Here is a 12,610-nt window from a genome sequence, read left to right as displayed (position 1 = left end):
GGGGAGAAAATTTGGAACTCAAAAACTTGTGGAAGTGAATGTTGAAAACTAAATATAAATAAGTTAATAGACAAAAAAGAAAAAAATAGCTTTTAATGGGAATTAAAGGTTATATACTTTATATATATATAATATATATATATAAAAGGATTTTTTTCAAATAAAGACTTTTATATCATTGCTTTAAAAAGCAACATGTAGCAAATAGATTTTCCTCTCCAAAAAGTATGAGTACACAGTAGTATGTATGAAAAGGGAAGATTTAAAAGGAAGATTTATACCAGAAAGTAAAAAGCTTTTGTAAAATAAGTCATCAACAATGATTTACTCTGCATGAAGAATGGTAACTGAGAATGAGCACAATATGAAGGTAGCGTGTTACAGAGAAGAAAATATTCTCTAGACAAACAGAAATTCAGCTACTTGAATGTAAGCCCAGGAAAAAGGAATTTAATTTCAACAAGACTGCAACAAAACCTTATGGATACTTGAAGGTTCTGGGTTTCATTATACCTTTCATTTATTTTATGTCGACTTATTTGCAATACCAAAGAGAACTGAGGAATACAAAATCATGAAAATCAGCAATTTGAAATAACTATGTAAACTCTATTTTGCTGGCTTTCATTTTAAATGAATAACCAAGTTGACCTCTTACAAGATTAATGGCTCTGTTTCCAAAAATCTCTGTTCCAATGTAGCAGTATGTATGAGTTGCTCAACTCTAGCAAAAACTTGATCAATTAACCTTCACATGGTTTGAGAAGTGTTTTTTCCTCTACCTGCCAGTATTCTTCAAGCTCATATTTCTGAGAAAAAGAAATAAAATATCTACATTTTGTTACAGAGACAGTTTCATGAAAAGCTAAGAAAAATTTTCGGTATTATAAGATTATGGGAAGCAAGTCATTATCAGTCAAATGAAATGTTTTCATCAATTTAAATATTTATTCCCAGTCCACAAATTACAATTTCAGAAAGAGTTTCTTCCCTTTTGTAATGCCTCCAGACCTCCAAAAGAAATGGGCTCTTGATTTTGTAAAGGTCCCCTGAGATACATGACACTGCTTGGATAATATTTCTGCTTTTTTTTTTTTTTTGTCCTTCAATTACTCTTCATTTCTTCATTTGGGTATTCCCTCTAATGGATAAGATGGCAACTTCTATACTTTAGTATACTATCTTCAAGACTTGCCATGGCTAGAAAATATCATCCCTTGGTGTTCAGTATTGTAAAGATGAGCCTCTTTGTTTAAGGCTACACCTTTAGAAAACAATCTGTCATTAGGCCCATATTCAAACTTTTGCAGCTTAGCTGTTGTTCAGTTGTGTCCAACTCTTCATGACCCCATTTGAAGTTTTCTTGGCAAAGACAGTGGAGTGGTTTGCCATTTCCTTCTCCAGCTCATTTTACATATGAGGAAACAGGCAAACAGGGTTAAGTGACTTGCCCTGGGTCACACACCTAAGTGTCTTTGGCCAGATTTGAACTCAGGAAAATGAGCCTTCCTGACTCCAGGATTGGAACTTAATCAACTGCACCACCTAGTTGCCAATTCCAGGCTAGCATCTGCCTAAAATAGACTTTTGAAAATCCCAGGTCAACACTATTCATGATGATGCACACGAGTAGGACTTTAGTAGAGAATATATATTTTTATTATGCTGAAAAATCTGTTTTGAATCACAAATATACTTTAGTGTCCCAGACAACTGGAACAAGTAAAATTACATACTGTAATTGAATTTCTGATTTAAATCACTAGAAGGTATTTCCCTACTTCAATTATATGCAAGCTTGTTGCCCCTAATCCCCAAGTGGAGACAGGAAGGACTACAAGCAAACAAGTATTTGCATAGTTCATTTCCGAGTAAATTGAAATGAATGAGTAAAATCAACCTTATGTTCCAATCAAACTGGACAGCTTGCTGCTTCCGAAGTGTGTCCCTCTGCTTCCAGTCTCTGTACACATATTGTTCTCAATTTTGTGAAATGCTCTACCCTCTCAGGTTTCACCAAGTCCGGTTCTTACCTATTTTTCAAGCACTAATTCCAGTGACAACTCACCCGTGAATCCTTCCCTTCATCCTAGCAGCCAGTCAGCTAGTGACCACTCTTATTATTGCACTTTAACTGTCTCTGTATAATTTCTATTATAGTCATTTGTTTATTTGTCATAACTCTAAGATTAGATTGTGAGCTCTTTCTGAGCAGGGACCACATGTTATTTTTCTTTGTATCCCCCACTGCCTCACAGCACAGTGATTCACACATATTGCAGTAGATACTCTGTAGAACTTGTTGGGTTGAATTATATCAAAATATATTGCAATCTAATATTTTGCTCTGAATATATGAAAACTATCAGATTTTTAGAGAATGTGTCCTCAGTTTTCTTTCACATCATAAATTTTATTTTCTACTTTTCCAGATCAGAGAGGTTCAGTGCAGTGATGCTGATGGACCTCCCTGGTGACAGTACTTGTGCTTTTATTACCACTAGCGATAAGCTTGATTACTGAACTGGCTATTGATGCTCAACTTTACCAATGTGTTGATCAAGCAAATCTAGACAAATTCTCACAAAACTAGTTCAGAAATTAGAATATCTGGTTATTTCTTCCTAAAAGATTCCAGGAGTGGGGAACCTGTGGCCTCGAGGCCACATATGACCATCAAGGTCCTCCAGTGCAACCCTTTCACTGAATCCAAACTCCAAAGAACAAGCCCCTTAATAAAATAATTTGTTCTGTAAAACTTGGACTCAGTCAAAAGGCTGCACCCCAGAACTTAGAAGGCCATTATAATCATAGGGCACAATTTGTTTAGCCATTTCCCAGTTTATGTGCATCCCCTCAATTTCCAATTCTTTGCCCCCATAAAAGAGCTGCTATAAATATTTTAATATAAATCTTTTTCCTTTTCCTTTGATCTCTTTGGGGCACATATCTACAACCCCAAATCATACTCTTCATTTTTCATGGGCTGCCTGAAATCCTTTGACCCACAGGTTGTGCAGCCCTGCATTAATACAATCCTCTTTCCCCAAGAGTTTTTACGTGAAGACTCTGTTATAATGAGAAATTTGTTGTTTCCTAAGGTTGTCCATTACATCTGGACAGATCCAATTCTTAGGATTATACGTTTTGAGCAGAAAAGCAGAAAAGGACTTTGGAGGCCATCTAGTCCAACCTCATTTTACAAATGTGAATATTGAGGCTCAGAAAGGAGAACTGACTTGTCCAAAGTCATAACAGATACCAAGTAACTGGGTTTGGATCTAATCCAGAACTAGGAGTTGAATTAAGGATGCCCTAATTACACAAAGACCACCCCAAATGTTTCTTATTTGTTAGGTAGATTTTCCTCATGTGAGGATGAAATCTGACTCTGAAAGACCAAAAATAGGAAATTGAGGCGGTGCCCATCAATTTGGGTAAGGTCTGAACAAATAGTGGTATATGATTGTGATGGAATATTATTGTGGTATATAAGTAGCATGAACAAGATGCTTTCAGAAAAACCTGGGAACTCATGGGAAAAACATGAACTGATACAAAGTGAAATGAGCAGAACCAGGAGAACATTGTACACAATAACAGAAAGATTGTACAATGATCAATTGTGAATGATTTAGCTATTCTCATAAATATAATGATCCAAGACAATTCTGAAGGACTTATGATGAAAAATGCTATTCACCTCCAGAGAAAGAATTTATGGAGTCTGAATGCAGACTGAAACATACTTATTTTACTTTCTTTATTTTCTTTTTTTTTTAGTCTGTGTTTTCTTTTGCAACATAGATAGTATGGAAATGTATTACATGACTGCACATGTAAAATCTATATTAAATTGCTTTCCTTCTCACAGAGGGAGGGAGGCAGAGAATATGGAACTCAAAATTTTACAAAAATGAACATTAAAAAATTTTGTTTGCTTGTAATTAAGAAGAAATAAGCAAGTTTTGTGAAAGGTAATACATATTTTCATATATAACCCTTTTATATTCTGCTGTGTGTATGGAAATTTTCAGTATTTTTTGGTGTTTATGTTCAAAATTTTAAAATAAAATGAAAATATGAATAAGATTTAAAAAGGACAAGAATATCATGAAAAGAAGGCCAGGAGAGGTTGCTATTGGTACTGGTGAAGTAAGCATCCATGTCTATGAGATCTCTGAGGACTCTTAGATGAAAATAGCCCAGATCAGTTTTCTTTTAAGTAATTTCAGTAATTCCTCTAAGAATATTTCTCCTAAATCAATTTTAGGAAGATCAGAGTGAATTTTAATTTTTCAGATTGAACCCACATACACTGATGACATTCCACTCTTACCTTCAACACCTTCTAGAGAAAGTTAGGGTCATAACCAAAGTATCTGGCTAACTGAGCAGTGCTGAAAGGCCATGTCATTAAGTGGTCTTGCCACAGGACCAAACCATCAATCAACCTAAAAAGAAGCTGAGATTAAATGTAAGTACAAAGGAGTAGTCAGAGTCTTTAAAAATACAAAGAAATGCAGAGGGAAAAAAGAAAGAAAAGTTTCTAGCTATCTGCTAGTTGGATATGCTGATACTGAAAACATGATTTAAATGTAGTTGTTAAAGGGAATCAAATAATTTATGTTCCTTGCTCATTCCTTCATTTAATGTGTTAGCTATTTTTCTCATGTACACATCTCTCTATTTTTGGAGACAGATTCTCATTATATTCAGGAGAAAATTATTTAACAAAGGAATTAAATAGTAAGCTCAAGCTGGCCAAAAATCATAGGAATTTACAAGTTGCATGTCTACACAAAGAGGATCTTAATTTTCTGGGCCCAGGACTCTCTTAACTCTAATTACACTTGGCAGAAAATGGAGAAAGTCAGAAGCACATGTTAGTTTTGCATTCTTTTGGCACATAGCTTGTGGATTTTCTGTAAAATTTGGTCATTATAATGTCACTATATTTATGCATATGTCTAATTTTACAGCTTTTCAATCAATCAGCAGGCACTTACTATGTGCCAGGGACTGTGCTAGGTACTGAGGATACAAAAGAACTGGTGAATCAGTCCTGAATGCAAGGAGCTTAATTTTTAATAGACAGAAAACATATATGTATCCATATAGATATGTGCAGAATAGAAAGATAGAAAAATGAATTAATATTTATTTGTTAGGTACCTACCATGTGCCAGGCACTTTGCTAAGCACTGAGGATTTTTAAAAAAAAAGAGGCAAAAGAGAGTTCCTGTCCTCAAGGAGTTTATTTTTTTTAATTTTTTATTAATTTATTTTGATTTATCAATGATCACTTCCATATGCTTTTCAGTTTAAAATTTTCCCCCCTTCCACCTCACCACCCTCCCCAAGACGGTGCACAATCTGATATAGGCTATACATTTACATTCATATTAAACACTTTCACATTAGTGATGTTGTAAGTAGAAATTAAAACCAATATGAGGAACCATCAGAAAGAGGAAAGAAAACTCAACAGAAGAGAAAAAAAATGACAATTCCGCTTCTATAGTTCTTTGTTTGAGTGTGAATAGCATTTTCCATCACAAGGCCTCTGGAGATGTCTTAGATCCTTGTATTGCCAGGAAGGGTTAAGTTTATCAATATTAGTCATCACACAATGTGGCTGTTATTGTGTACAACGTTCTCTTGGTTCTGCTTACTTCACTCAGCATCAGACCATACAAGTCTTTCCAGGTTTTTCTGAAGTCAACCTGTCCATCATTTCTTATAGCACAATAGTATTCCATCACATTCATATACCGCAACTTGCTCAGCCATTCCCCAATTGATGGGCATCCTCTCAATTTCCAATTCTTTGCCACCACAAAAAGAGATGCTGTGAATATTTTTGTACATGTAGGTCCTTTTCCCATTGGTGTGATCTCTTTGGGATATAGTCCTAGAAGTGCTATTGCTGGGTCAAAGAGTATTCCCATTTTTATAGCCTTTTGGGCATAGTTCCAAATTGCTCTCCAAAATGGTTGGATCATTTCACAACTCCACCAACAATGCATTAGTGTTCCAATTTTCCCACATCTTCTCCAACATTTATCATTTTCTTGTTTTGTGATCTTGGCCATTCTGATAGGTGTGATGTGGTACCTCAGAGTTGTTTTGATTTGCATTTCTCTAATCAATAGTTATTTAGAGCATTTTTTCATATGACTATAGATGGCTTTAATTTCTTCATCTGAGAACTGTCTGTTCATATCCTTTGACCACTTATCAATTAGGGAATGGCTTGTATTCTTATGAATCTGACTTAACTCTCTCTATATTTTAGAAATGAGGCCCTTATCAGAGAAACTGGTTGTAAAAATTCTTTCCCAATTTTCTACCTTCCTTCTAATCTTAGTTGCATTGGCTTTGTTTGTGCAAAAACTTTTCAATTTAATGTAATCAATGTTATCCATTTTTATTTTTATAAAGTTCTCTATCTCCTGTTTGGTCATAAATTCTTCTGTTCTCCGTAGATCTGACAGGTAAGCTATTCCTTGCTCTCTCAGTTTGCTATAGTATCAGCCTTTATATCTAAATCATGAACCCATTTTGACTTTATTTTGGTATATGGTGTGAGATTTTGGTCTATATGCCTAGTTTCTACTATACTCTTTTCCAGTTTACCCAGCAGTTTTTTTTTTTTCAAAGAGTGGGTTCTTATCCCAGAAGCTGGGGTCTTTGGGTTTATCAAATAGTATATTACTATTGTCATTTACTACTGTGTCTTGCATACTTAACCTATTCCACTGATCCACCACTCTATTTCTTAGCCAGTACCAAGCAGTTTTGATGATTGCTGCTTTATAATACAATTTAAGATCTGGAATGGCTAGACCACCTTCCTCTGCATTTCTTTTCATTAGTTCTCTTGATATTCTGGACCTTTTGTTCTTCCAAATGAATCTTGTTATTATTTTTTCTAACTCCATAAAATAATTTTTTGGTAGTTTGTTTGGTATGGCACTGAATAAGTAAATTAGCTTGGGTAGAATTGTCATTTTTATTATATTAGCTCGGCCTACACATGAGCAACTGATGTTTTTCCAAGTATTTAGATCTGACTTTATTTATGTGAAAAGTGTTTTGTAATTGTGTTCATAGAGTTCCTGGGTTTGTTTCAGAAGGTAGACTCCTAAATATTTTATAATGTCTGCAGTAAGTTTAAATGGAATTTCTCTTTCTATCTCTTGCTGTTGGGCTTTGTTGGTAATATATAGAAATGCCAATGATTTATGTGGGTTTATTTTATAGCCTGCAACTTTGCTAAAGTTGTTTATTATTTCAAGTAGTTTTTTACTTGATTCTCTGAGATTCTCTAAGTATAACATCATGTCATCTGCAAAGAGTGATAGCTTTGTTTCTTCTTTGCCTATTCTAATACCTTCAATGTCTTTTTCTTCTCTTATTGCTAAAGCTAACCTTTCCAGTACGATGCTGAATAACAGTGGTGATAATGGACATCCTTGTTTCACCCCCGATCTTATTGGAAATGCTTCTAGCTTGTCCCCATTACATATTACACTTGCTGAAGGTTTTGGATAGATGCTATTTATTATTGTAAGGAAGACTCCATTTATACCTATGCTCTCTAGTATTTTTAATAGGAATGGGTGTTGTATTTTGTCAAAAGGTTTTTCTGCATCTATTGAGATGATCATGTGGTTTCTGTTAGTTTAGGAGTTGATATGATGGATTATGCTGATAGTTTTCCTTATATTGAACCAGCCCTGCATTCCTGGTATAGATCCTACCTGGTCATAGTGTATTATTCATGTGATAAGTTGCTGTAATCTATTTGCTAATATTTTGTTTAAAATTTTTGCATCTATATTCATTAGAGAAATTGGTCTATAATTTTCTTTCTCTGTTTTGACTCTTCCTGGTTTAGGAACAGCACCATATTTGTATCATAAAAAGAATTTGGTAAGATTCCTTCTTTACCTATTTTACCAAATAGTTTATATAGCATTGGAATTAATTGTTCTTTAAATGTTTGATAGAATTTGCATGTAAATCCATCTGGCCCTGGAGATTTTTTCCTAGGGAGTTCATCAATGACTTGTTCAATTTCTTTTTCTGAGATGGGGATATTTAAGTATTTTACTTCCTCTTCTGTTAATATGGGCAATTTATATTTTTGTAAATATATATCCATTTCACTAAGATTGTCAAATTTGTTGGCATACAGTTGGGCAAAATAATTCCTAATTGTTGTTTTAATTTCCTCTTCCTTGGTGGTAGTTTCACCCTTTTCATTCTTGATATTAGTAATTTGGCTTTCTTCTTTCTTTTTTTTAATTAGATTAACCAAAGGTTTATCTATTTTATTGTTTTTTTCATATAACCAGACCTTAGTTTTATTTATTAGTTCAATAGTTTTCTTAATTTCAATTTTATTAATTTTTCCTTTGGTTTTAAATATTTCTAATTTGGTGTTTAATTGAGGATTTTTAATTTGCTCTTTTTGTAGTTTTTTTAGTTATATGCCCAATTCATTGATCTCCTCTTTTTCTATTTTATTTATGTAAGCATTTAGAGATAGAAAACTTCCCCTAAGAACTGCTTTTGCTGTATCCCATAAGTTTTGGTGTGTTGTCTCATTATTGTCATTCTCTTGAATGAAATTATTGATTGTTTCTATGATTTGTTCTTTGACCCAATCATTTTTTATGATTAGATTATTTAGTTTCCAATTATTTTTTATTCCGTCTTTCCATGGCCCTGTGTTACATATAATTTTTATTGCATCACGATCTGAAAAGGATGCATTTAATATTTCTGCCATTCTGCATTGGATTGTGAGGTTTTTAATGCCCTAGTACATGGTCAATTTTTGTGTATGTGCCATGTACCGCCGAGAAAAACGTATATTCCTTTCTATCCCCATTCAGTTTTCTCCACAGGTCTATCATACTTAACTTTTCTAATGTTCTATTCACCTCCTTAATTTCTTTCTTGTTTATTTTGTAGTTAGATTTATCTAGTTCAGAGAGGGGGAGGTTGATGTCCCCCACTAATATAGTTTTGCTGTCTATTTCTTCCTGTAACTCCCTGAACTTCTCCTCTAAGAATTTGGATGCTATACCGTTTGGTGCATATATGTTTAGTAATGATATTACTTCATTGTCTATGGTGCCTTTTAGCAGGATGTAGTTTCCTTCCTTATCTCTTCTGATAAGATCAATTTTTGCTTTTGCTTTGTCTAAGATCAGGATTGCTACCCCTGCTTTTTTTTTTACTTCAGCTGAAGCATAATATATTTTGGTCCAGCCTTTTACCTTTACCCTGTGTGTGTCACTGTTTTTCAAATGTGTTTCCTGTAAACAACATATTGTAGGATTATGGTTTTTAATCCAATCTGCTATATGCTTCCATTTTATGGGAGAGTTCATCCCATTTACATTTACAGTTATAATTACTATCTGTGTCTTTTTCTCCATCCTCCCCCCCCCCCCCCCCGTTTATGCTTTTGTTTCTCCTTTCTTCTTTCCTGCCCTCACTAGTGTTTTGCTTTTGACCAGCACTTCCTTGGGTCCCACCTCTCTTCTATTATACCTTTCCCTTTTATTCCCCTTTACCCTTATTGCTTCTTCCCTCCCTTCTATCCCCCCTCCCTTTTCTTTCCCCTTTCCCCTCCTACTGCCTGTAGGGCAAGTTAGATTTCTATACCTAATTGATTATGTTATTCCCTTCTTGAGCCAAATCTGATGAGAGTAAGGTTCAAACAATGCTCATCCCCCTCCCTTCTTTACCTCTGCTCTAATAGGTTTTTGTGTCTTTCTGCCTCCTCCTTTCTCAGTACATTTTCTTAGCTCAGACTAATCCACTTACTTGGATCCATTTAACCCACTTGATTAAATTTTTTTTATCATTACATCAAAGTCAACTTATATCCACCCTCTTTAACATGGTATAATAACACTACAGTTCTCAAGAGTTACAAGTGTCATCTTCCCTTGTAGGGATGTAAACATTTTGCCCTTATTAACAACATATTGTACCTTTTTGTCCCATTTACTTTTTTCTGTCTCTCTTGAATCTTTTACTTGAAGATCAAATTTTTTGTTGAGCTCTGGTCTTTTTATCAGGAATGTTTGAAAGTACCCTATTTCATTGAATATCCATCTCCTTCCCTGAAAAATCATGCTCGTTTTGCTGGGTAGTTAATCCTTGGCTGCATTCCAAGCTCCTTTGCCTTAGGGAATATCATGTTCTATTCCCTATGGTCTTTTAATGTAGAGTTTGCAAGGTCCTGTGTAATCCTGACTGCGGTTCCATGATATTTAAATTGTTTCTTTCTGGCTGCTTGCAGTAATTTCTCTTTTATCTGGTAATTTGGGAATTTAGCTATTATATTCCTTGGCATTTTCAATTTGGGGTCTCTTTCAGGCAGGGAGCGTTGGATTCTTTCTATAGTTATTTTATCTTCAGGTTCTAGGACTTCAGGGCAGTTTTCCTTTATGATTTCCTGAAGGATATTGTCCAGGCTCTTTTTTTCATCATGGCTTTCAGGTAGGCCTATAATTTTTAAATTGTCTCTCCTGGATTGATTTTCCAGGTCAGCTGTTTTACCCATGAGGTATTTTACGTTTTCATGTATTTTTTCATTTTTTTGTTTCTGTTTGACTGATTGTTGCTCTCTCATAGAGTCATTAGTTTCTATTTGTTCAATTCTAATTTTTAACATATTGCTTTTTTCTGTTAGATTTTGTACTTTCTTCTCCAATTGGTCAATTTTATTTTTAAGGGATTTATTTTCTTCATTGTACTTTTTTTCCATTTGGCCAATTGTGCGTTTTAGGGACTTGTTTTCTTCACTGTACTTTTTTTTCCAATTGGCCAATTGTACTTTTAAAGGACTCCTCTACCTCTCTCATTTGACTTTTAAAATCCTTCTTGAGTTCTTCTAAGAAGGATTTTTGGGTTTCAGACCTTTTTCATTTTCCCTTTTGATGTTGCAGATGTGGGTTTGATGACAATGTTGTCCTCTTCAGAGTTTCTGTCTTGATCTTCACTCTTCTCATAATAGGAATCTATCATACGTTTCTTTTTACTCATGGTGTTTCTTTATTCCCTGGCTTTTAAAGAGATTAAGCTCTCCTGCTGGGGAGCAGAGGGCAATGACCCAAGCTTCTTATTTTGGGAGCCTAGGTCATGGTCACTGGCTTTGTGTGCTGGGGCCTCTTATGTTGGCAATTGGAGGCTGTAGGTTTGTGGCAGCTTATCTGGTGTTGGGCTGGAACCAGCAAGGCTGGGAGTTTCAGGTAAATCTAGGTTGCCTGTTTTTCCTTTCCTTTAGCTTCGTTTAGCTCCTTTTAGATAAGTGCTGCCAGTTGTTTATCTGCTTGAGGCCCCTTGCAGTGCTGCCTCCCTTATTTCTGTTGAGGTACTGGGAGACTTCTTTGCTGTAGAATGCCCAAGCACCTGGTGGTTTTCTGAACTGGTTTCCACCGGTTACCCCACCCTCACTGAGGCACTCGGAGGTACAGCTGTTGGTGTTTGCCTGCTCGATCACCTGGGCTTTGGGATCTCCTCCTGGTTGGCAGTTGGAGGCTGTAGGGTTCTGACAGCTTCCCTGGTGTTGGGCTGGAATCAACAAGGCTGGAACTTTTTGGCACCTCTAGGTTGCTTTCTTCAGCTCCTTTCAGACGAATGCTGCCTGGTGCTTATCCGTCTGGGGCCCTTTGTAGTACTGCTTCCCTTATTTTTGCTGAGGCATTGGGAGACTCGTTTGCTGTAGAATGCTGAGGCACCAGAATCTCCTTCTGGTGTGCTAAAGTGGGTCTTTCCACTAGCTGGCTGGGCGACTCCTGTTTTGTACTGCTCCCTTTCCCCCAGCTTAAGAGGGGCCTTTCCCGTTAATCCCTCTAGCTGCCTGAGCTACTGCACTGCTGCACCCCGTCTTTCTTCTGGTTCAGCTGTTCCAGGTTTTTTTCTGGGGTGATATTTTCTGGTTGATAGGGGAGGGTGAGAGCAACTACCTTTTTATTCTGCCATCTTGGATCCCGGAAGTGGAAGTCCCCTCAAGGAGTTTATAACCTAATTGGGGAGCCAACATGCAAATAAATGTATACAAAGAAAACTACATACAGGATAAATAGGAAATAATTAACTCAGGGAAGGCACTGGAATTAAGAGGGATTAGTTAAAGGCTCCCTGTAGGAAGTAGGATTTTAAGAGGGATTAAAAGAAAGCCAGGGAGGTCAATAGTTCATGAGAAGGAAGGATGGTATTCCTCACATTGGGAACAGTCAGAAACAATACACAGAGCTGATAGATGGAATGTCTTGTTCATGAAAAAGGCATGAAAAAGCAGGAGACCAGGATCACTAGATTGAATTCACTGGATTGAACTGGAAAGGTAGGAAGGGATTAGGTCATGAAAGGCTTTGAACACGAAATAGAGCATTTTGTAATTTGTTTCTGGAGGCAATAGGGGAGCCACTGGAGTTTATTGAGGGGGTGAGAGGGGCTAAGGGTGAGGGGTGACATGATTGGATTTGTACTTTGGAAAATTACTTTAATGATTTAATAGAAAAATGTATTGAAGTGGAAAGAGACTCGAGGCAGGCAAAACTACCAGTAGGTTATTGCA

The sequence above is a fragment of the Vombatus ursinus genome, unplaced genomic scaffold, assembly GCF_900497805.2.
Source record: "Vombatus ursinus unplaced genomic scaffold, bare-nosed wombat genome assembly UNPS02004422.1, whole genome shotgun sequence".
Classification (NCBI taxonomy): domain Eukaryota; kingdom Metazoa; phylum Chordata; class Mammalia; order Diprotodontia; family Vombatidae; genus Vombatus; species Vombatus ursinus.
This window is presented reverse-complemented; position numbering follows the sequence as displayed.